Raw genomic sequence first — 25,630 nt, 5'->3', positions numbered from 1 at the left:
GTCATTACTTTTATTCCAGCTGGAATTCCCCCATTATTTTCCTCTCAGACACCCTTTACCCCTTTCCACATTTTGCTCCATTTCCTCGCCATCCTCCACCTTGTGATTTTAATGGCTACGCAGTTGTTTCTCTAATTGAGCATTGACCTATTCACTTCTAAGACTATTTTTATTCTTCACCGCCTAAGGTTAATTTGCAGCCTCTCTCACAGCCACTGGAACTGCATCTATTACATTATGCAGAGCAGCAGGCTCTTCTTCTCTTTCTGGGACTGTGCATCAGCTCCTTTATCTTCATCGCCTACCTCCTTTCCCGTCCCCAGCACTATCTATTTGGAGTTAGCACAGTGCTAAATCTTAGTTCTCTCGCCATTCGTATGATTGCAGCTGGGCACTATCATTTCCCTGCTGGGTAAATGCTTACTGTTCCTCGTAAACTTTAACACCTTGCTGCTCAGTCAATGCAGTACTTTTGCAGCTGTTGTTTTCGCTTCGCCATATATTTCCTTTATCTAGCCAATTCCTGGGGTATTTGAGGTAAAGATAATAGCTTTTGTCTTAGTTTTTCTTTGCACAGCAGTTTGTATTGTCTAAAGTTTAGTCTTTGCAAACAGAAATTTCTAAACCATCTTACCAAAGCTGTTCTTCACACGCTACATTGTGCACCCATAGGTATCTGAATTTTCTGAAGCCATTATTTCTGTCATCTAGGTTGTAACTGTGACTGGTCTTCTCAGCATTAGTATGGATGAATGCTCTTCCTATGGAAGGCCACTGGAGCCCAAAAAGGAATGTGGCTGACTGCCTTTGGTCCTTCTCTGCCTATGAATGACCCCATAGGGCTGCTTAGTCCAGCCCTGCACAAAATCTGCAGGTCCCAAATGACAAAACTCTGATGCTCCTGGTCTGAATTCCTGCCTGCAAACAAAGTCCAGACCCTCACTGGCAAATTGCTCATCCTTGAAGCAGCTGCTTTCCCATTCTGTGCCACCAACCTTAAGGCTATCCCCCCTCTGTCCGTGCTTCCTGAGGCTCCAATGCAGCAGGTACTTTATGCTTCCCTTCGCCTCCACAAAAGGAGCAGGTAGAGATGCTGGCTGCTGTAGACCTTTTAATTGCCTTAAAATACTTGGTGCCAGTGAAAACTAAGCCAGTACTGGAGAAAAGCTAAAGACTTGAGCTATTTGCAGTGCTGCCAAAACCTTCCATTTGACCAGTACAGACCAAAAACACATTCCATTCATCTCTTGCATTTTCTAGGGCAGAAGTACTGTATTTCAAAGAGCAACTGGATATCTGGCTTCACGCCGGTCTGGAACAAAAGCCACATCTTCCTTCGCTCCTTCCAAATGAATTAACTGGCACATCAGCAGCCTGCCCCAGAACCAGAGCCCCATGAGGTATAGCCCCAACTCGGCACGAGCAGCGAGTCTAAGGAGCTGGTCATCAGCAGCTGCTTCAGATAGACATGAGCCCATGGAAAGCCCAATTCCTGCAGCAGCGCCCCAGCATCAGTGCTCCAAGCATTTCGTTTACCAGCAGCCTCCAGAGTCCCTCTTGCACCTTCTATTTGGAAAGACAAAGGCAGGAGACATTCAATCTTTAGAAAGGATCCCTGCTAATACATTATCATTGTATGACTTTGATCTCTAAACACAGTGTTTTCTTACTGAATTCTCCTCCAATACTATCCTTAAACAGATATTTTTCTCCTTCATGTTCCTCCAGAATATCATCCTCAATTAATGTGTCATCTGTACAATTTCCAAATTAGTGTAATTTAACATTCCATTCACTTCATTCCTCAGGAATTTTCTGCTCTGAAGTGTGACAGCAGTATCTGAGCTGTATATTAAAAGCACAGAACTTTCTTCCTTCAGATCCAATTACCTAAGCTCATCCTTGAATCAAGCAACTACTAAAGCCATCCACTCCTTTTACATCCCTATACATGGCTGGATTAAACAATGGATTAAATCATACAGCAGATCAAACAGAATTATACAATTGATTAAATCCATTGTATTAAAAAAAATACTGCCTGCAAATGTTATCTTGTGAAATCTTGTGCTAAGCATGTCAAAATAACACTTGATATTTCCTGTAGGTTAAGTGTGCTCTTTTTCAGTTCTCAAATAGTGTCAGCAATAGAATATCTTGATAAAAACCTGCTAAACGTCATAGCAATGCTGACAATTAAAAATAAACAGGCAATTATTAAAAACACCTTTGCATCTGGGGAAGAGAAACTGGCATGGTAATTAAATCAGCAACAATACGGGATAATGCAACAAGAAAGCACTGTAAATAAAAGATTTGAAGCCAATGGTCTTCACAGCAAGTTAGTGTGACTGTAACAAAATTTAAACCTATACGTACACTTATGATTAAGACCAAAGAAGTCATTTGGCATCTAACAACACTTGAGTGGTAATGCAGATCCATGTCCAGAAGTTCTGCAAGTCTTCAGTCTGAACCTGACAGTAATATTCCATTTTGTTCATCATCACCTTTTCATTAAAGCTACTATTCTTGAAATCCCGCTGTTGCTTTATGATAAAATTATACTTTAAGTATTCCTTTCAGTCTTGAGATCTGTTAAAAATGTTTCCTTGTTCCTCTAGAGAACGTACGTGTGTTATACATGCACCATACATACACCATATGTGTACTACGGGTGATATACATAATCCAGTTTGTAGTCATTTTAATGTTTTACCCGTGGTTATCTTAATAGAATTCCTAAGTTGACTTTGTATTTACGCTTTCTACAAGAGATGTTTCTCCTAAGTGATGCTTAGCATCAGAAGATCCCAAAAGGCTTAAGGATTCATGTTTAGAGGACATTAAATCCCTGATCTTGCCCTTCTGCAAGCGTATTCAAGACACATTATATCTTCCTTTTCCAGTTCTTCACCTGTTTACTATTAATCACAAGTTCTGAAGATTTATAGCTTTATTTGCCACTGAGCATATCGTGCTAACCTTGCAAGTTGTTTGAAAACTGATATGTGTTGCCATGTTTTTTATTCATTTCCTGTTTTCTGCCTTTTTTTTTTTTAATCCCATTTAGAAACTACTCATTGCTTTGCCATTAACATTAAGTTCTTTTTGAGACTGCCTCTGTTTTCATTCTGGTTGTTTGTTGTCTGTACCTGACTGGATCACTGTTGGCCAGCCATATCTTTGTTGTTAGAAATCAAATATTACCTCAGTACAATAGTTTCCAAATACACAAAAGCTTCAAAGCAAACTACAGTAAAACCCAAGCCAATTTCCAGCTTGAAACATTGCTCTAAAGCTTTTTAACAAAACATCTCTAACTCCTTAGGCTGACTCTTTCTAACTCACACTAATGAACCACTCTCAACATCTCTGAAAAAAATGTGTTGATTTTTTACTTTTGAAATACACGAATCTAGAGTATTCTTCTCCTGATTGCATATTTTAAAGCCTCTCATTGCACTATTTATTTCCAAAAAACATAACACATACAGTCTCGAACTGAACTCATTTCCATGAGCTGCTGTTACTTTAACCTTTGATGTGTATCAGACGTACTTCAATGGCACCTCACTGCCAACCTTTTCCTTCATAGCAAAAATACCTCAAATGCAACACCACAGTAGAGTAACTGATGTCACAGGTTTGAGGGTTTCCTCTGAAATCTCTCTCATTTTTTTTCTAGGCCTAAAGTAGTAAAGGTGGTGTGAGAATTCGTTTACAACATTTGCATTTCAGTTTTGAGAAATAACATTATTGCTCTATTCATCTTTAAAGCACTCCAGGTTCCCTTTCCCTTGGGCACTATGCCATCTGCATTACCTACACTGCAAGTGTACGCAAAATGTCCAGGGAGCTTTCCAAACATACAGTACAGAACCCTTATTGAGCATGAGCTGCAGGTCAGAAAGATAGAAGAGGAAGGCAATATTGACTTCGGGGTTTTAGCACTCAACATTAAAAATCTTGGCTGGAGGAAGAATCACTGCAGTAAGCTGTTAAAAGAAATGAGACATAGAAGCAGGCCAGCACCGGCAGCATTTTGGTGAATCTCTAATGGTGACAATGAGCAGAGGCTAAGAAAAGCTAAGAGTAATGCAAATATGGGGTGACAGCTTCTCTGTTACCAACTCTCAGTTGCAGCAGAGGAAGGTACAATGCAGTCCTTTATTTTCATCAGTAAAAAGCTGGAAGCACGTGCAGTGAATTCTCATTAGCGTGAAGTTAATCAGCATTACTTGTGTTATTATTACATTTCTAACATCTTAGTGCTAAGGTACCTCTCATTGTGGACCAACTTTGAGCTGCCTTCTGTAACAAATGAACAAAATGAGAACTTTTTCCCCAAAAAGCCTTCAATCCAAGCAAGAAGGCAGCTCAAACCAAGGAGAGGCAGGTGGGAAAGGATGGGGTCAAGCTCAGGATGCTGTCACATCTTCCATAGGCATGGCAGAAATAAAGAGAACTGGATTTCCTCAGTAAAGAAAATCAGCTAGCTTGGCCCCATAATGGTGAAGGTGGCACTTTTAGATTTAAATTTGTCAGGGGGGACCCACACTGGCCATGACATTTCCATCTGGGCTGCCCTGGGATGTGAGCACAAGCCACAGCACATGAGCAATGCTGGGCAAAGACAGCAAAGTGGGAAAGAAAGGAGAAGAAAGATCAACACTAGAAAAAAATGAGACAACACTGAAAAGAGACTACATTTGTAAACTGTTAGAGGCTGTATTACAATACATAAATCGTAAACTGAACCTTCAGCCACAGCTCAGTGTCTTCACACAGTTTTAAACTGTATGTTTGGCACTCTCGTCATTGTATTCCTGCCCTGGATTTCAGTTTAGGACTAGCCAGTGGGATCATGATATATTTGAGTTGCTCTGTCAGGCTGAATTTCAGTTTCAGGCGACACTGTTCCCCTAGAGGAGGTTTTAGACTTTCAGAATTGAGTAAAATAATTGAAAGCAAGAGGTTAGGATGGCACAGATCAGAGATCTCCAGAGAGCTCTGAGCAGGTAAAGGACACGCATACTGGTTCTAGTTTTGGCAAAGTAAATACTCTGAAGCCATAATGAGGTTATGTCACATGAAAAACAAGTCATTCAAAAGACTCTTTTTACCACCATTACTGCTGTAAGGAAAATTAAAATAATAAATCATCCTTTGACAGGAAGCAATTTTAAAAAGCTGTTTTAGATTTGGACTCCAGCAACCATCATGAGCTTTTTGCACGCCTTTCTCCACACAATTTAGTTGGATGACACTTCACATAAACAGCAGAAAAATTAAGGGGTCTGAGGTATGCCGGTTTCAACCCAGGAAAAGAGATCAGCACAGTTACTAAGATTTTAAAATAGATTAGCTTCTCCGTTTCTGCCGAATTAACCAAAGAACTAGAAGCGTTTTCCATCGTAAACATACCTCTATGGACTAGGTGGAAAATACAGCCCACTGATAGCATGAAAAGCACTCAGTTAGATACAAACGGCCTGATTAGTAAGCAGGAAACCAAAGCACTACTCGATTTGCAGCTATTATAACTAAGCACATTACAGATGCTCTTATTTACATATCAGCACAATACTAATAAACTTGGCTCCCAGCTGCTGCACTGCATTACAGGATACCAAACAAAAGAAAATACCAAACCTTGGCATGGTTATGTTCTCTGGCAAATGATTCACACGGGTTTTTTTTTGGAGACAAAAATTTCCAGACAGCAAGCCAACATATGAAAGGATTCAGAAAACAGCATCTCTGTTCTCAGAAAGGCGGCTTTAGTTTCAGGAACAACCTGCGCCAATACAACGGAAACTCTTAGACTGCAGAGAGTCTAAGTTTCATGCAACCGGGTGAGCTGCTCTGCAGTATTTGCAGATATGCATACCCCTACACTGCAGGAAATCCAAAATATTCTGCTGCACTTTTCACAAGGGCCTGTTTAGTTTAAATTAAGTGATCGCATTATATGGCGGATAGTCATCTAGTCCAGCCACCAACACAAATCCATAAACTGTGTTCCTATAGAGACAATGGTGGGCCATTTATGGTGTACAATTACCTAGTCTGGAATTTGTTTCATCTTAAGGCTTTGCGATACCATCAGTAGAGGATGTAAAGGGCAGTGCAGAGCCCAGACTTCACTGACAGATTTCATATGGCCAACAAAGCACAAGCAGAGACCTTTAAACCTCACTGGAGTACCAAGTCATTTTGAAACTAGCCCCGCCGTAGTCAAAGTGTGTTTAAATCCATATGAAAAGGGAACCACTTCTGCTCTGATAAAAAGCAGACTGTCCTCACTTAAAAGGACAACACAGGTAAGAGATTAAATCTGTGAAGACCCTGGAGGACCCTGAACTGGTCTTTTTGTGAGAGCAGGGCAAGAAAAGCCTTTTTGATTAAGTGACTTTTTTGTTGTTGTTGTTACAGACGTAAGGAGGAGCAGGGAGCCAGGTGATGCAGGACTGCAGGAAGGAAAGCTGGCCAGGGAGCTGTAAGACTTGCTGCCATCCCAAAAGCCATTTAACCTGAGCATGGAAGCAAGGACAGATCTGCAAGAACACTGTGGTAGGGGGAGAGTTAGGTATTCACCTTTCGTATTGCTCTGTCTCGCTTAATAGTCTGTTTTAACAAGTTACTTATTGCAATGAATAATCCAATGAAACCAGGATTTTAAATTCAAGAGCCTTTTAAGACTTCTGTGAATGGCTTGATATAGGTGGGTTTGTTTAACAATAGGGATTAGTACATTAATTAAAGAACCAATATATTAGTTTAGTGAAAGAAATCCATGAGTGATAGTTTCAGAACTTTCCATTTCAACTTTAGTGAGTGAATAGTCTTGCTTTCCTCAATAATTCTGCCCTTGGGACATAATAGAATACTTTTATATTTTGCCTCAGAAGGTGCAAGGCCTTCTTCCTTGGGTTCCATATATATTGTTTGTAAAAGGTGCTCACTACAGCTTAATAAGCAATGGACATTTTCCAAGTTGGTAAAAAGTGGATGAAAGTAAGTCAAAGGCCTCACATGGTGAAGCTGACGGTGGAAAATGGGGAAGAAGTAGGTGGGCACTCGACCACCCTAAATACTACTGAGCATGCCCAAAGAGACATTAGCACAGCTCTATGAGACCTTGAAAAAGAATGAATTTGTATGTCAGTGTACTGCATATGTATGTTTAACTGTTCAAATGTAGGACCTGAACTCTGAAAGGGTGTGCTTACTTGTCAATTCGCCCAGTACCTACCATGAGGAATAAAGGAATGCTACCTTCTAGCACCACACTGAAGTTAGAGAGTTTTCTTCCCAGATTTTGGATGGCAAGCTCACAAGTGAGATCTAAGTGCATCTGACTCATAGGCTTGGACAACTAAAGGGGCCTGTCACAAACATGAAGGTACAATCTACTAACAAAATTTGGGAGAAGAAACCATATTCTCTGGGCTCCCATGATCTTGTATCCCTTATCCTCAGCTAGAACAGTTTCAGAACATTTCCCTTAACAAGAAGTCTTAACATGCTCCATTTACAGCCTCTAACTCATTGGTTTCATTCTACCAGAAGGAAACATTTATGTAAACATGATAAAACTGCGTGCAACATCAGCTCTTCTTTTACCTCCAACATTTAAACAGTTTATGGGTTGTAGTTTTCTGCATACTTTAAGTCAAGTTACAGATTTACTACCGTTGCAGCCTGTGATACTGCGTGATATACTTAACCCAGTTTGATATGGTAACTAATGATGGTAACAGCTGTAATGGTCTGAGTTACATTACAGCAGAAGTCTGCATGCTCAGCTCATGAGTAAAGCTGTGATGTTCAGAATAATGTCAAGTGAATCAAGAGGAAACCTGCAAATCTCTTTATTATGAGTTATGGGGACAAGTAGAGTGATGTGATTATTTTACACACTCTTTACGTGCAGTGCTTAACTGCACTGTCAGAAACTACTGCAATTTTCAGGTGTTTAAAAAACACTCGCAGTTGCTTCAGTAATAAGGTGAAATAAGAGTGGAGAATGCCCACAACACGAGCGCTCTGGTACAAATGTTATCTGCGCATCCAGTGTGGGCAGTTGTGTACTTATCCATCCTTTTGGACATAAAGCTATGCTCGCAAATGCTTGAAGCTCAGATGCATGTGAGCATGGCAAAATGAATTTGAGGGATGCACTGTTATCCCACGCCCTTCGTTTCTTTGACATTTACGGGCCACATTCATGCATGAAGTCTGCTTGCTTTGCTCCTCTTTCGTGACACAAAGCAATTGTAAACCTTGCTCAACTATGCAGCTAAATTGGATTTATTGCACTTTTGAATCTCCCCAGCATGGAAAGGCACCTGGAGCTTATCAGTAAGCCTGCCCCTATGCTGCCCATAGAGATAGTACGTGCAAAGATCATCTGCCTACGCTGTACGCAGTGCTCCTGCTATCACTCCTCTCTCAGTCCACCTCTATTAAAATGCTTTTACATACTCTGGGCAATATTTTACTCATCATCCAGACAAAGCCTTTTCTCTGATTTTTTGCTTCATCTAAAAATCTTTCATTTTATGACAAATAACGTTTGTGAACCAATAGGCAAACCCATATCTAAGAAAACTCAGTAAAATACCCTAGTGTGCCACCTGGCAGCTCCTTAAATTATTACAATTATATTATAACACTTAGCAGGACTACCTGGGAAGGAGCTTCCTTTTTCAGAGAGAATCCAATAGTAACAGCTAAAGCTGGATTGCACCTGTGAACTTCAGATAACGTGTTTTACCTGGAATTTGCTGCCTGCTGCAGTTTAGTCCAGCTGAAACCAGAAGAGGAAAGGGAGGGGGGGGGGGGGGGGGGGGGGGGGGGAAGCTTTGCTACTTAGGAGTGGAGCATCCCATGCCATTTTCCCCTTGCTCTCTTCTACAAGTCACTTCCACGTTCATGCTTACGGTGCAGAGAATTCAAATACATGCTGAGCGCTGCCAAAAGATCAAGGGCTGAAGCAGTATGCCAGCATCCAGATGTTTGCACCAGATCTCTAAGTCACACTGAGAGACTGGCATATATGGGAACTTCCCTTGCTGCCTGGCTGTTTGTATCATTGCCAATGACGACAAGGCTCGAGCGCCATCAATATCTGAGCATAGCCCACCAGTACTCAAGAACAGCAGCTTCAAGGCATTTTGACACTATGTTATTTTGAGCTTTTTATAAATTTGTCTTGAGGACCTTTAAATTGATCATTTTCATTCAACAAACCTTTCTCCTATTCCCTGTGCAAATGTTGAATGAGAGCACTACATAGAACACACTATGCCAGCAAAAACTAGCACTTGAAGCTGTAAGGAGGGTGGCCACATATTACATTAGCCTCTTTAGATAGTGATGTTATACTTGTAAGGTGTAAGTCTTTTTCAGTTACACTACTTGAGTATTACAAATCTGTACAACTACTACTACTTATTTCAGTACTGAGCACTAACTGCCCAGCACTGTTCAGTAGCTAGTTCTTAAGAAGTATTTGCACAGGCAAGAGTCTCCCCCGCTTGAAAAATAACACCACTTAAAACATCAACAGCTTCTACTGCTTGACAATAAGCATTAAATACAGAAGTAACAATTGGCTCTGGGATTCAATGCTTATCCTCAGCAGCTTGCTGGTGAGGACCTGAACAGTAACTCAGAAGAGATCAACTCCGTATTCTTTAATTAAGAGCTTCACTGTCAGCCCAGAGGAGTGTCAACAACCTTGTTGCTTATATATTCAGACAAAGAAATGCAAAAGAGGCAAGAGTGGAAAGGAACAAGGTGAGTCAAACAGCAGAGCGATCTCACAATCCCAAGTAACGGTCCTTGAAAAGATCCACTTTCAAGAGCTAGAATAGGAAAGCACTCGAGTGATTTTTGTTTTCATTTCTTTAAGGTTTCCACACATCTTCAAGCGTAGCACACAATGCAAAGGAGAAGAAGGGAGTCCAGACCCAAGAGAATTATAGTGGCTAGGCTACGTGATAAATGAGTAATACTTGTAAGAAGCTTGATCAGCCTTTGCAGTCATTACAGAAATATTGGAGAGTATAACCAGACACCTGTCTGGGAATTATAGTGTGATGAGTCACTTGCCATGCAAAAAAATTAGGTATGGGCACAACCTTGTGACAGTACTGGCACTACAAGTACAAATGTCCTTGCCAGGTAACAGGCTTACGCTCTCTGCGCATCTCCTCATCACCTAGTGAGGAAGATGGCTCTTAATAGCACTGAATAATCATTTAAATCACTGCTCAATGCTTTTGTTTACAGCTTTATGATTCACTGCTTTCGTACAGTAGAACTAAGCAGTACTTCATTTAACACCATTAGATCCTGAGAATCTGCATCAGCTTTTAACCGTCCAATATGTTGTGCTCCAAAACACGAGTTGTTTTGGTTTAGCGTCTCATTCCAGCCATCAAATAACTCATCTTACCAGCTCTGCTGCCCTGGCCAGCCAGAGAAAACAGCTCCCTCCAGATCACTCCACGTAGCTCCAGTTCACCATTTTCATATAATGCTTTCTCCAGTTAGAAGAGATGCCTTCCAGTGATTAGTAGATTGCATCAAGTCAATACCTGTGCAGAAGAAAAATGAGATTTGCTGCAATGAACACTCTTCTTGGCTACTTCTTTAGAAAAATTAAAGCTAAGGAAGGCAGAGAAGAAAGACAGTCATGACATTTTTGGACCTACTTTAACTGTGTAAAGAGTATAACAACATCCCACATTTGTTTAAGGCTTCCTCTCGATCATTTATACAGCCTCCTCAGTAACTCTCATCCCAGGTGTAATAAATACTTACAGTATAAGCCAGTGCATATGCCTTCTAGATATATATCAGCCATTATATTAACATAAAGCAAATTTTATTTCACTACTTAATGCATTAAAATGCTATATTTTCTGGTAGAATTGAAGGCTCGTTCTTTGCTTTGGTACTCTGCAGTTGTGTTCAAAAGGAACGTTATAATTGTCAAAGAATGCTTTTATATGCCTGGGGACAGGCATCATTTTTACAGACATCAATTCATTGAATTCACTGCAGATCAGGTCGAGCCAGCTTCAGAGTGTAAGACAAGACTCATCTATCCTCAGCAGACTGAGGAATACCTTCAGGAACAGAAGGGGCTTGTAATAGCATTCAGCACAAGCCATGTGTTTAGAATCAGCTGCTATCATACACCTCTGTAATGGGATCGGTACCCTCCTATTATCACACACACTGAAGCATTAAGTGATCAAGCCTCTTATTTTTCTTGCTTTACATCATCCCATACTTCATAGTGCTTTTTGCAACAACTGCTCGGAGATCACAGTCAGTACTCTGTGCAAAACCACACCTTCCCAAATGTTCTTACAGTCTGTTCTATCAACTTCAGCTTTCTTTCTCTTCCGTCCAACAGCCTCAACCACATAAGGAGCACCCATTTAACACCTTTGAAGTAATTCACACACACTGGTCCATCACCTCTGAGCCTTTTCTCAGAAATTACTGTAAGCTTGTATGTGTATTAGTGTTTCTGCATCTTCCTTCTATATGGCACATAAGCTTTCCTAAGTCAAAAAAATCACCATAGCATATTTGTAATCAAAAATTTAGAACTAAGTCAGCATTTTCAGAGACTTTTCACCTGTGCTTAAGAACTGCAGGCAATGCAAACCTTAGATACACTGCCACGTTTATCTTTATAATTCAAAGCTATGTATGTATTGCTCTCTGCCTAGTCCCTATAGCTGATCAGTGCCCGTACTTACACACTCAACATTCACCATTCACATTTCCTAAACTTTTACTAATAACCGAAGAGAGTTCAGCTCAATCTGTTTTACGTTAAGGGTTTAATGCAGACCTAATGTCCATTCTTCTCAACAGTATGTATCTTACAAATGTGAATTTCTGCAAATACACACGTCTGGCAATGTCAACATCTATATTAAGTGGCTATATGCCACAGAAGTGTCACGTTGTGAGAGCACCGCATTAAAAAAAAATAACATTTAAAATTCCAAAACCTTCCAGAAAATGGAACAAAGTTTCTGCAGATGTCCATCAAGGCTAGGTAAGCACGTGTGGTGTCTGGCCAGGCTTCAGGACATGTGCCTGTCCTCCACAGCCTGCAAATGGCCCTTCCTTGAAGAACTGGTCTGAGTGGCGTCCTGTTTCAAACCTACCATCAAAGCAATGTTGGTACTGAAAATGAAAAACATCAGGGATTATATTACTCATTCTTCACATCTGTCTTTCTCAATTCAGGCAGCTCCTCACAGATGGTGGTGGGTTCATGGCCATGTACGTATCAGATACCTGGATACCTGAAATGAGAGCAGCTCAACACATCCCACGTGCTGACCACCCCAAAGAGACAGCAAAACCGTGTCCGATGGGTTTCTGAATACACTGGAAATTTATTCTTCCACAATGAGCACTTCAGTAAATAATTCTGGAAGATGGTTGTCTCTGACATTTGACCTATTATCTTCCTTTTGTTTTCTACAGCAAAAGGAACAGATTCCTATTTCTGCAATTCTCACTTGATTCAAGCAGCTCCCCTTAAGTCACAGCCGTGCTTCTAGAATGCATCACAGCTGCACAGTTGTACCATGAGGCTTTGAACAAGTGTGGAAAGGGGCAGGAAAATTGAGAGCTCAACAGAAACAAAGACATACAGCAGGAGAACAGAGGGATGTGTAGAAAGCAGAAGTATTATGGTCAATCTAATACTGTACGACAACTTCTTCACATTGATTTGTAACATTCTGAGTTCAGCCAAAGAGCTGAATACTCAATTTTTCCGCAGTGTTTCAGCTGATGACAGTTTCTTTATCGAAACTGGGCACGTCCTCCTTTATCTTCTCTAAACCCTTTCTTAATGCTCTCCATTTCTACAGCAGATACACCATCCTTTTTTTGATCACAAGAAAGCAGCCCTGCTGACTGCCATCGGCAGCCTCACCTCCTGTTCCCCTCACCCAAAAGCACAAGGCATACTTTTCAGGCAACTCTACCACTTTTTCCACCCATAGCAAAGATAAAAACATGCAGCACCACTTCAAGTGAGTGGGACAAACCCCTCAAGAACGAGGCCACATCTAGGACACACACGTGCTTTCATTTAATTAACAATGAAATGTCAGCAATTTTAATCACAACACATCTGATGTCCCTCACCAGCAAAAAGGTCACAACAGCTCTGAGCCTCTTCTCCTATTATCCCTTTTGTCTCAAATCTGAACCCCAGTTTTTTGGGAAATACAAACAGAAGATGAAAGTTACTTTAACTTTCATTTTACCCCTGAAGACAGGAGGTGATTTAGAGCACCAAGTCACTGTAATTGCATCTGCTACTGTTGCATTTTTCTTCCTCAAAGCTGATTTCAGCATTTCTTGATGGCGCGTTTTATTGACCAACAAAGAAACATCCTGAAATACATTTCCATCTCCCTCATATTGATTTAAGTCAAGCCTGGCAATCATTAAAAATCTAACACTTCACAGTTTGCCAGAACAGCCTGAAACACACAAGGAAAAAGAATGGTTCTGTGCACAAGAGTGCGCATCACAAGCACTTGACAAACCCCAAAGCAATAGGGCAGGCCATTTTTCTCCAAACTCAATAGGAAGAATCTCATCTCTAAGGCACTGGACCTCTGCAAGCTGCCAAAGCCCACAGATGAGTGAAAGGCTGGAAAACATCCCTTACGTTTTACAGGTGAGGAGATCAATATATTTGCTTTATCAAAGAAAAGGTTTGTGGTGGCACAATCACATCATCTTTTGTCTACCAGAAATCGGCAACAGGTCCAGCTTCCATAAGGATGCATCATGCAGGACAGTTCTACAAAACTAATCTGGAAATGAAGGCCAGTTTTGGAACAGCAGGGCAGTTGCCAACTGCAACATACTGCCTCCTAGCACAAAGCAGTCTCCAGGACTGAGCCTGCCTCCAAAAAATGACAGAATCCTTAGAGTCGGAAAGGACCTCTGAAGGCCATCTTGTCCAACTCCCTGCAACGCACAGGGACACCATAGCTAGATCTGGTTGCCCAGGGTCTGATCCAGCCTCACCTTGTTGTGTTAGAGGCTTTGACAGTTGCAGTTCATAGAGTCCCGACCAGCTTCCAGAAGAAGGTATAGACCTCCCAATAGCTAGTTTCAGGCTACCTACATTTGACAAGAGACAACTACATTCACTGTTGTTATTGTTACCTTCTTTCTGTAATTAGATGTAGTATTTAAACCGCAGAGGAGTGTCAACAGGTGACTAAAGATAACGACATAGATCTTTTCCAGGAGCAGTTAGTTCAGACAAAGCTTGCATGATATAGGTGCCAAGGCTGTCAGAAAACAAAAGGCCTGATCATTTTTTCCCAGTAATTCATTTGCGTCCCTCGGCTAATTATGCTGTATCACAAAAGCAATATAAATCTGCATCAGGAGGACCCGACACAAAGAGCAAGAAGAAAATGTCATCTGCAGAAAAAAAAAATGGATAGTTCCATAGGAGATTGCAGTGATGACTGAAGGCAACCTTAGCTCTAGCCACACTTAGAAGGTTTACTGTTCATTCCAGCGCAGGACAAGCTGTCAAAAATCCCTTCTAGAAGATTAAAGAGGAAGATACCCAGGAGAAGACAGAGCAGAGCACAGATTCCTAGCAGAAGGCCCAAGATTTGCAAGACAGTGGTAATGCTCAATAAAATGAGCTACTTGCATATTTTTTCACTTATGCAAATACTTCTCCCTGCTTGATTTGTACCTTGTATGATCTACCTCTCCCACTCCTGCTTTTACTGAATCATAAAGAATACACCAGGGAAAGATCAGGCATTAGAATTTCTGTCATTCTCATAAGTGAAGCCACAAAGAAATAAGTCTTGCATGTTAATCATTTTTGAAGCCTTGTAATTGTTTTCCAATGAAGGCTGATGATGGTATGATAGATCTCTAGAGACATATATTCAGTAAAATGACTTTTCTCATGCTGTCTTATATATATAAACTATAAGCCTGAGGAACAACCACAAACCCTAATAGCTACTTTCTCTGATACAGCCCTACACGTGAAATCTGTAGCACACAAAGCTCTCCACATCAAATAAGTATGTGCAAAGTTACATGTTAAAGGGCAAAAGCAGCTTCCCTCCTTAACACCTACCAAAAAAACTAATTTATTAAAAATCAGTCCAGATCAGTCCAGGTAAGAATACACAGTTTGCTCATCGACTGCATGGAGTAGCAACAATATTTGAATGTTACTTTAGTTGTTGAATTGTTGCTTAAGACACAAAGTGCCATTCAATTGGTTTTGTGAAGTCCGGCTCACCAAACACCTTGCAAATTTCAACACTGCAACTTCTTTGTTAATATTAACAGCTGTAACTCTAATGCTAAGCAGTAAAACAAGGCACATTAAGCACAAAACAGATTACCAAGGTACAGTGTACCAGGTGTATATCCGAATTGGAAACTTTACAGTCGGGTTTCAAGTTTGATAGCTTAGTTCACTTAAAAGAGCACGTCTTTTGTGAGATTTCTGCTGTTATTACCTCACTTCTGTTAAGTCAAAAGGATTCTCACTGTGATAATAAGCTACCAGAGACTGCTTGTTAGACACATACCTATCCTCAGAAGCAAACACTGTGAAGCACTCTGCTGCTTCCACTGCAAAACCACAAAACGGTTCTTATGATACCTTCATGGTGCAACTAAAAGCACAAGCTCAGTTCAAAATCAAGTCTAGTTTTTCTCTTGCTGTTTGCATCTAATTCCTTTTCCCCTGCCCACCCATGAGAACTGAGGTCTGGGAAAGAAGCAGTAGCAGGGACACCCCTCTGGGCAGGTATTAGGCTTCAGAGACCCAGAAGAGGTCAAAAGACCATGTGCAAAAAAGAAGACTATGGGCTGGAAGCACTCTGCCACATTTAGTGGGCACTGCTCCTAATGGAGATCCTTCCCCCATACAGCAGCTGGAACGCAACACAGCACAAGCAGGGCACACGGGAACTGCCTACATCAGGTGTCAAAACCAAACAAGGGTCGTGGATTACATCAAAACATGGATAAAAAAAACCACAAAGATCACTCCATCTGCCCTCCAGGAAGAAAGCTGGCGCCCAGTAACACCTTATCAGCAGCTCCTAAGATGCCAAGACTCTGGAGAAAGCAAAGCCAAGGAGTAAGAGCAATGTTCTCACAACACTATTTAAAGCTACATTGAAATAAAATAGTCCACAAGGTTACAGAACTGGGGGGACAATCATAGGAGCCGCCACATGGGTAACGCATTATAGGCCATCATAGGAACGCAAGCTTCAGATATCACCAAAGCCAGCATCTCCCCAGCACAACAGGTCCTGCTGTCTTGGAAAAAGGCATTTAATATCCTGAAACTCTGGTATCCCAGTGTACAGCACCTTTCTGACAGTCAAGGCCGGGATGCCAAGTTGCAGCAACGCTACCAAACAAAGCTCCAGCAGAGGCAGCTTCTGCAGGAGGATCTGCTTGGAGGATACCTCTCCTCTGCCACGGCTGCTGGGGCCCTGTTCTCACATCACCTGAGGCTAGATGATTGCCAATACATCTGCATCGGCAAACTGTTATTAATGACTGTAACGTGGGGATGCTGACTGCATGGTGCCAGATGGTGCTCTGAAAATGGTGCTGACTCACAAAAGAAAGGAATAATGAGATACTAAGCTACTAATAATTTAGCTTGACTTGAAATCCCAGAGTGCTGTTGTCTTCCAGTGAATATCCCATAATACCCATTAAATTAAGAACCAGAAAGCATATAGCTATGCAACACAAAAACGCATCGTGACTACCTAATGTTTCGCGCTTTTGTGTATCAAAGGGGTATTTCACATAACAGAGGCAGGGAGAAAGGAAGCAGCGCTGCCAGGGATGAGAAATAAACCTTCACAGTCCTTTTGGGACAGCCCAAAACCCCATGTAGACCTTGGCTGGGTGTCATGCAGCATTTTGCAGTGCGTTGCAGTCACTTCGGTAACATATCTCCAACTGCCTCCTCCAGGGTTACAGATGCTCAGACAGAGATTGATGGCTGCCTCTGTGCAAGTCACCCACCACTGGCATCTCCAAGATGCCATTTTTACTCTTCAACCAGATTTCCATCCCAGGGCATTTTCATTTATTTGCCATTTGTGGGTTGTTTCTTTCTTTGTGTGTGTGTGAGAATGGAAATAGGTCCAGTGCTAAAATACCTTTTCTGAACCAGTTCTATTCTGCAACGTCTATATCATTCAAATATATTTCAAGTTGCACTCCAAAGTTCTTGATTGGACCAATTATAACCTAATCATATTTGTACTTGAGTTGAGTCTACTAGAAGATACTTAGTTACACATATAGAAGGTTAATAATAAACATCCCAGATAACCAGGTGCATTTTCAGGGCTGGGAATTTTTCAGTCTTTTAAATCATCTCTTTGTTGCGTTGTACAAGATGCCTTTAGAAGTTACAGGATAACCACTGGCACATTTCTACTGCTGACTGTGAAATGCAGTTCAGTTTCATCAGCATGGGTGGCTTTTCCCATCCAGCAGCTCTCAAAACCCCTGGAGTTGCACTGTTTTCTATTTAAAGCTACGTCTAATTTAAATGAGTGATGTATTACAATTAATGCAAATGGCTTAAAGATTTAAAAGACTATTAAATGCCTATGCTAAGCCAAATGTACTAATTATTTGAACACTATCTCATTATTTTCACATGGAAATAAACATTTGTGAGCTTATAGACTAAGGAAATTCCAAGTCATCCTCCAGACACAAACAAATACTTAATGATACTCCAGAGCAGCCTGCTCAGTTTACGAAAAATTAAACTATTTATAATTAAACAGATTCCTATTTAGATCTCAATTTCACTTTCTAATAGACTATGTTATCAAAGAAACTGCTCAGATCAACAAAGAAAGTGAGAATTGAGAGCACTCATAGGCCAAGCAGTGAAGGTCAACTCTCCTAGGAAGCCAAGAGGGAAATCTGCCCATGGATACCAGGGGGTCAGGCACGAGATATTTGATACAGCTGCCTCCTCTGCTGGTATCAATCCAGAACAAAATCCCTGATCTGCTCACTGTTTCTAGATTGCAATTGCTCTGAAGGAAAGCAGAAGGCAGTAAGTGGAGTCCAATTTGACCAAAGTGGAAATTCTAGACACTTCCACAACCATTCAGTGCAGGCAAAGGAGAAAAGGCCTCAAAAAGACCGTTTCTGTCAATTACATCACGAATGCACTTAAAAAGTGCCTTGCAAAGTAAAAGAGCACCTGTCTGTAAATTGTCCAAAAACATATGAAGTCTAGAAAACCATTATTCTGTTACTCTAGAGCAGTCTCCTCTGCATGGGAAAGCACGTATCACTCTCAAGGAAATTTGGGAATTGTCCTCATTGGTACTGACCTACTTCTTCTGTCAACTGGCACCATCAATAACACTTTGACAGCAAGGAACACACGGGAAGATGGCCTAATTGCCTTTGCCCCGAAGTCTCTCAGGCAAGGCAAAAAAATGCTGCGTAATTTTAAGAGTGATCACGTACTGACATCAAGTGGCAGAATAAATCTCTCTTCCCTATTCCTTGTAGGTTTTTTCTCTGTCTGAAACCATAGCCTGCTATGCCTTTTTTTTGTGCCATCGCTCCACCTCTATTTGACTTCCAAAGAGTGCTCTTCTGCTGAAAGCTCCACAACATGCTCTAAGTGGGGGAGAAAATGCAAAGTATGGGGTTTGTTTGATTCATTTGCAACGGGAAGCATGCTCATTCCTATGACAGCTGTCCATCACAACAGCAACCAGAATAATAGATGAGGTGTGTTTTCCTTCCTTAGCCTCCTGTGATTAGCTCTGATCATTAACAATACGAAGCATTGGTTAAACATGAGTGGCTAATCAATCTGACTCAAATTAGGGCTGTTAGATTTAGAAGCCCAAAGTGAAAGCTTCCCAGAAATAACGGCTGCTGGGCCAGCTTTACCAACACATTTCCATTTACATCATGGGTCCTCAAGTATGGCCCTTCCTAAGTCTCTAACGACTTGACGAAGCTATAACACAAAGAAACTCCAAAGCATCTGCTAAATATGCCAAGGAAATATCAACCTGAGCCAATAGTCAAGAATAAAAACCTCCTTAGTTGTGATAGGATTTTAAAAACCAAATATGTACTCAAAAAACCAAACCATGAATCTCTCAGCATGCACCAAACACAGGCACACCTTCCTCCAGTCTGTAGGTAACAATGTACACGTACAGACAGCTATCCTCATAGAGATGTACTGTGTTTGGGTTACAAGTTAAGACGCATCTTTTTTCCTCTATGCTTATGCTGCAGCTTTAGATAAAATATGCTAACTTATTGCGGAGCTATATCAAAATAAGGTTTACACAGAATCCACAGGAAAGAAACATTCATGTTTGGCACTGTCTTCTTTGCACAACGATGAATAGGTTGACTATAACCTAAGCACATATAATTGCTGCAAAACCAGGTGCAGCTTCCCTAATTTTAAGTCCTCAACTCCCAGTTCCTGCTGTCCCTCTCCAGTCACGGGACTACTGGTTCAATTAACACATTTTCTGCAGAGCTCCAATTATCTCCTATTTCATGGGTTCTCAAGGAGATATACTGTTGTGGACTACGGGAGCTGGTTGGCCTTAATTTCAGCTTCCACAGAAAGTTCAGCCAGGAAATTCTTGTTCTCTGCAACCTGCACCATGAAGCACAGCCACGCACTTGGTAGCCGTGCCAAGTTTCTCCTTCCACAAGAATCAACCGACTGATTGAGTGACAAGGACTTCAAAAGCCACAATTAGCCATCCTTAAAAAGCATCACCTACCAATGGCTGCGTAATTACAACAGGCAGTTTCCTGCTCTGAAGACAAAATGCTTCAACACTGTAGATACTGCTATGGTCTTTGGTAACAGTGTTGACTCTAAAATGGTGAATGCTTTAGAATGTTCAGTTGGTATTGCACATAATGACTTGCTTACATGCACAGAATCTTTTCAGCATAACCAAAATACTCTCTAGTGTTCCCAGTGTAAGTGATGTCCTGTTTAGTTAAACTTGAACTAAGAAAACAATTAACATTTTGCATAATAACCAAAACAGAAAGTTGTGTAATAAGCCAAGTAAATGCCATCTTCCTGAAACGGGAAAAACACAGCCATGCTTTATATCAGGGCATGAAATAACTTAGTTTTTCTAGTGATTGTGAACAATAAAATGCATTACTTGTTAATGAAGCAATCCGCGCGTCAGCATTTGTGAAGAACAACAGCAATAAATTATGGAGAAATTAAATTTCATTACTTTCTGTATCATCTCTTCACATAAAAAAAATAACTAAGAGTACTAATACCTCACAGCAGGATTCTTGGACTGTCCAGATAGAGCATCAGGACCAACCAGAGCATTCTCCTAAACAGTTCTGCATTAAACCCAAGCATGAAACACTGTAGACAGAAAATCTCATATAAAGGAAATCGGGGCACCTCAGTTCTAATCTCCTAATTGTATCTACCACCGATAACTTGCGTTTGTATGTGTGGTTCAGATACTTCAACAGGCAGGTCCTTGTTTGCTGCATTACATTTGGATCACTGTCACTGCCACTTCTCCCAGCTGTCTACTTTTATGCAGGCTTCATTCCCAAGAGACAGCTAGATTAATGCTCATTTAGCAGAACAACAGGGAAGGGATCCAGTCTTAGACCAACTTACATCATCATTTAGGGATAAAAGTCCTGGCTGTACCAGCAGTTAATTGCATAAACCTCTGCACACACAAAAAAAGAAAATTAAAAAAAAAAAAATCGAAGTCTGCTATAGGAATCTTTCACAGAGCTGAAAAGAAGCATTTTAGACTGGAGGCATAAAGCACATGGGGGAATGGTTAAGGTATTTCTGAATATATTCATGCCTCCAGGATGATTAGCTCTCCCTGTGCACAGAAGGAAATTGCTAGAAGGGGCTGGAAAAAGTATCAAGATTAAGAACTTAGACTCGATCTAAAGCTTTCACAACACGGTACCAACATTTTCAAGAACACCCTTATCAGATGGATTTTTTTCCTCATGACTCTTTCAAAATAGATGGTTAAAAGCAATCTTGGGAATATTCAAACAGTTGAGAACAAACTGGTATTTGATGAGCCACTTGTGCCAGTCAAGGTGGTCATGTTATTCTTAATGCGTTAATACCAGAGCCTGGTTATAATTCCTCTTTCAGAGCTTCTGGCTTAGAAAGTGTTATACTACACTCTCAAGTGCAACTTTTCAGCTACTTTACGACAGGAAAAATTGCACTGTTTTTTTTCCCCAGGGAACATGGCTTTCCGTTCTACACAGTTTCTGGGTAACAGCAGCCCTGAAGCACCAAAACTCTTTCTGCACTGCCCACAGCAAGCTGGTCTTCCTCATCCACATACAGATAAATTGTTCCCTTCAACTCCCTCTAGCTACCAGCGTTCTTGTAAAATTACTTTTAAACTCCACTGCCTGTTGCTGTTTGCATTTCTGTGTGCTCTCTTACTGAGTTTTAGTTCATAACAAAGCTGTCTGCTTAGCCAGACCTACTGGAATTTATGTCATATCTGTTCTCCTGAAATCCAAGGTCATAAATTCAACTACTCACTCTCCAGCTCTTCCTCCAAGTCTTGAACCCAGCCATCACTTATAGGTTGCTGCAGCTCAAGCTACCTCGTCAAACTCCGTTGCCACCACCGATTCTCTTCTGCTTCGCTATGCTCTGTATTGAAGACAGTATGGTAGAACTTAAATGGCAGTCTGACTTTAAGGAAGATTTGAAGTTCAAAATTCATTCTACTTTGTCCCCTTCTCCTAAATGAGGAGTCCTTCACAGAAGAATTTAGATCTGAGCACACCAGAAATCAAGGAGAATTGGGTTGCTGAATCATATTTCTGATGAATAATGCACATTAAAAAGCAGTTAAATAATTGCACACAAAAAACAGATTGTTTTCTCATTATAAGAAAAATACTGAAAGTAGATTACATTTTTTTGGTCTCTTTAGAACCGGTTAAGAAGTCTGTAGCACATCGTCAGTGTTATTTGTATGCCAGGAGCAAACTTTCACACCTGCTCATCCTACAGAAAGGTAGATTTAAACTGAAAAGGTGACAGTATTTTTAACTGCACAGTTAACTGCATGGAGGTATAGTTACGAAGGACTTAAAGTATTATTGGACTGAGGGTTAGTAAAGAGAAGTGTTTTCAAGATGCCAATGGAAAAAAAAAAAATGACTTTTCTTTGTTAGGACCAAAAGCAGTGTGTCAGAGTTCATGAAGTACCAGAGACCTTTTTTTAATTGGCAATGATCTTATACAAAGTCTTCATCCTGGTGAAAAATAATTGGGCCCTAAATCCCTTTAAGCTAATGCCAGAAATGGCGTTCTTAGGGCTTCTTAGAAAATGTGACACTTTCTTTTTTACCTGAAGCTTCTGTGGTACTCTGCAGGGGAGTGAAAAAGAGAAGACTCTAATTTAAAACCAATTAAAGATCAGTCACTCCATGTGATCACTAATTGCGCTCTGCTGAGATGGCATTTGTTTTCCAGCCTCATATAATGTCATGAATATGGAAAAGTTTCAAATTATGCTTTGTTGTAATGATAGCTTTTCTGCTACAGGTATGCAAAGGAAGCAATGAGATATACAAATCATAATTGTCAAATAGCATCTTAATGCCTCTGAGCAGCCCCAAGTTAAGTAGGTTTCCAAAAGCTAAAGTACCTTGATAATTAGCAGAAGGATCACAAGTTGCTTTGCTTCTCCCTCACCATTCACAAATGTCAGGCCTGAATATTGCCCTTCTCTCCCTCAAATTAGCAGCATTTTCAAACAACAACAATAAAAAAGTCACCCAGCTAATTAAACAGTCTGAACTGTCTTGCTTAGCCTTGATGCTGTAGGAAAAGCAATTAACTCATAAGCTAACTATATTCCTCCTTATGGAGGCCACCTTCTCTTTCCTCTTCCCAGAGAACGGCACAGCAGCACAAGACTGACGAAGACCCTGGGACTCATCTGAAACGTAGCCAATGGATGGGCTGTGTTAGGCCACACAACTCCTCCTAACCAACAAGTTAGGAGGATAAAGCTATTGCAAACATGGGTGTACCTCGATGCTCAGGACGCAGGTGTGAATGCAAAGCCAGGTCTCTGATCTTGGCGTTACTTCAAAAGGAGGAGACATTGGCAGAATTAGTGAAGGTGAAGAAATGTACTTAGCTCCCATGTTGCTAATAAGAACAGAAAATGAAAGAAAACGAAAGCACTTCCTGTGCTAACAGCCTATGTACCAGCTGTCTCTGGGAGGAGGACAACCAATCCATCTAAAAATTATTCCGAGTCCAGCTATCTACAAAACAGAACATAGATGCATTTCACACAAACCTACAGGGGTGAATCACCACGGAAAAAATTCCCACTTCTGAAATATCAGGGAGGCACTTTTCCAGCAAAATCTAATAGAGGCAAAGCCTCAATTTCTCAAGGCACAGAAAACAAGATGATCTCTAGCATTAGCTTTATATCTGTGAAACAAGAGTTAGAATCGTGCCGAAACAGCAAACTGAAGCAAGCCTTGGCTGAAATAATGCTTTCCAACAAGTCAGCTCTGCCAGCAACTGTATTCCAGTACAGAATGAGATAGCAAGAGAGAAAATAAAGTGGATTTAAAGCTTAGTTCTATCATACCCGGTATCTATTTCACTATTTCAGATAGAAAGTATTTCAACAAAACTAAGTGAATTAGAAGAAGGCATAAGGACATCATTATCGTGCCTGTCCCTCTGTGTGTAGGGCATTACATCTAGCACATTTGGCACAACTAACAAGGCTTCAAGTGCAATCATCAGTGCTACCACACCTCAGTACTTCCCAAAACTCCAAGGTACACCAGAAGTTGTATCAGAGTAGGTAATCACAGAGGTCCTCTTTGCCTTAGAATCAGTGCTTGTGTGCAATTTTCCCTCCACATATTTTGCCATATGCCTAAGACATAATGTCTTATGCCTTGTATGCCTATGCTATATACCTAAGACTTAATTGATTGCAAACAAGCAGAGAAACCACAAACTTGCAATAAAACAGGGTTCATATTTGGAGCTTCTATCCAGAGCCCCTATCCAAATATAAGCGAGTGAAGTGTGCGTTGGATCAATCATCGTGCAGTGACACTGCAGAATCAGGAAATGACTGTACAAACAACAGAGAAGCCTTCTTTATAGCTTTTTTATACTCTGATGGCCTCAGAAAGCCATGGGGATACCCTATGCTTGCTGGCAGAATTGAATTTAAGATGTCTCAATCTTTCTGGATAGAAAATGTTATGCCTCTGGAAGTAGGTTAAGTATCAGTCAAATGGGGATGAATTTACTGAGGTATCTTGGGTGAGATGCCACCATCAGGATTTTGCTATCAGCAGCAGTAAAAACCCTGCTCCCTACAGCCTGAAGTGCGACCCTATTTGAAATTTAAAGACCAAACTCTCAAGACTGCTTCATGTTCAGTAATTTTACTTCTTTCTTTAGGACATCTGAAGCAGAAGTAAGTGACTGTGCTTTTATTACTTTCCTCAACTACTTCATTTTTGCCTCCTGCTTTTACTTTTCTATTCCCGCTATTTTCTGATACGTTGCTTATTTTTTCCCCTTCTTATTCCTCCTTTGGGTTAAAGCACTGAATATTAGAAGTCATATACAAGGCAGAACTACAGAGGAAAACGCAGCACTGATAAGAGCCTGGCCTCACCCATTTGCCTCCCACCTCCCTTTAGGGACTGTATGACTGTACCCATGCCCTGCCCACCAGTAGCATCCCTCAGCCACAGCACCTAAGGGCAGCACACACTTCTTGAACCACAACAGTGGTTCTTGGTCTTATTTTGCTCCTGGCTGTTCAAAATTCCGAAGCACATAGCCCTCTGCACAGGTTCTGCATTCTGCTTCTGGCTTTGCATTATTACAGATAGCGTCCGTAAGAATAATTCACACAGCTTGGCATTGCACAAATATTAAATAACTAATTAGCAGTATTAATAAAACGGACCTTCTGCTTTCTATTTCTGCTAATAAATGGGTACAGTTTTGCTTTAGATAGGAAGTTACGTGTAAAGTGCAATTCCTGATTTAAATTATAGCTGTAGGGTTAATTGAATACCCCAGCCTGATCTCCCAGCATAAGCTTTGCGTCAAGCTACAAGTAGTCCTGCATCAGCGTTTTGAGCTGAGTTTATTTTTTTAAGCAACAGCTATAAAAAACTGACTGCGATAAGAAAAACAGCATTAGGGGGAAATATTTAAAAACAATGGCCCTGCTGAGATCACCGAGGAGGCTTCTATTTTAAGAGACTCCAGAAGATTTTCACACACGCGGTGCATTGTTACCCAGCTACTGAATTTATGGGCTATCCTTGTCAAGTTGAGAACAACATTGCTGAGACCAGGAGGATATGGAAACATTACCTGAATTAGATTAGGATAGCTCCTCCAATTTGATGACTTGTTTTCAGAAGACATGCATTTTATCACATATCACATCAT

The 25,630-nt window shown here is 40.8% G+C and overlaps 1 long non-coding RNA gene across 1 annotated transcript in view; it reads right to left on the bottom strand.

Moving 5' to 3' along the window:
* Positions 1–25,630, bottom strand: part of LOC101748176 — a 51,306-nt gene that overhangs the window by 13,558 nt on the left and 12,118 nt on the right. The window contains exon 2 of the long non-coding RNA XR_005860666.1: positions 10,469–10,610. This is a non-coding gene — a long non-coding RNA (uncharacterized LOC101748176). The remainder of the gene's footprint in view (positions 1–10,468; positions 10,611–25,630) is intronic.

The sequence above is a fragment of the Gallus gallus genome, chromosome 6 (genome assembly GCF_016699485.2).
Source record: "Gallus gallus isolate bGalGal1 chromosome 6, bGalGal1.mat.broiler.GRCg7b, whole genome shotgun sequence".
Taxonomy (NCBI): domain Eukaryota; kingdom Metazoa; phylum Chordata; class Aves; order Galliformes; family Phasianidae; genus Gallus; species Gallus gallus.
This window is presented reverse-complemented; position numbering and strand designations above follow the sequence as displayed.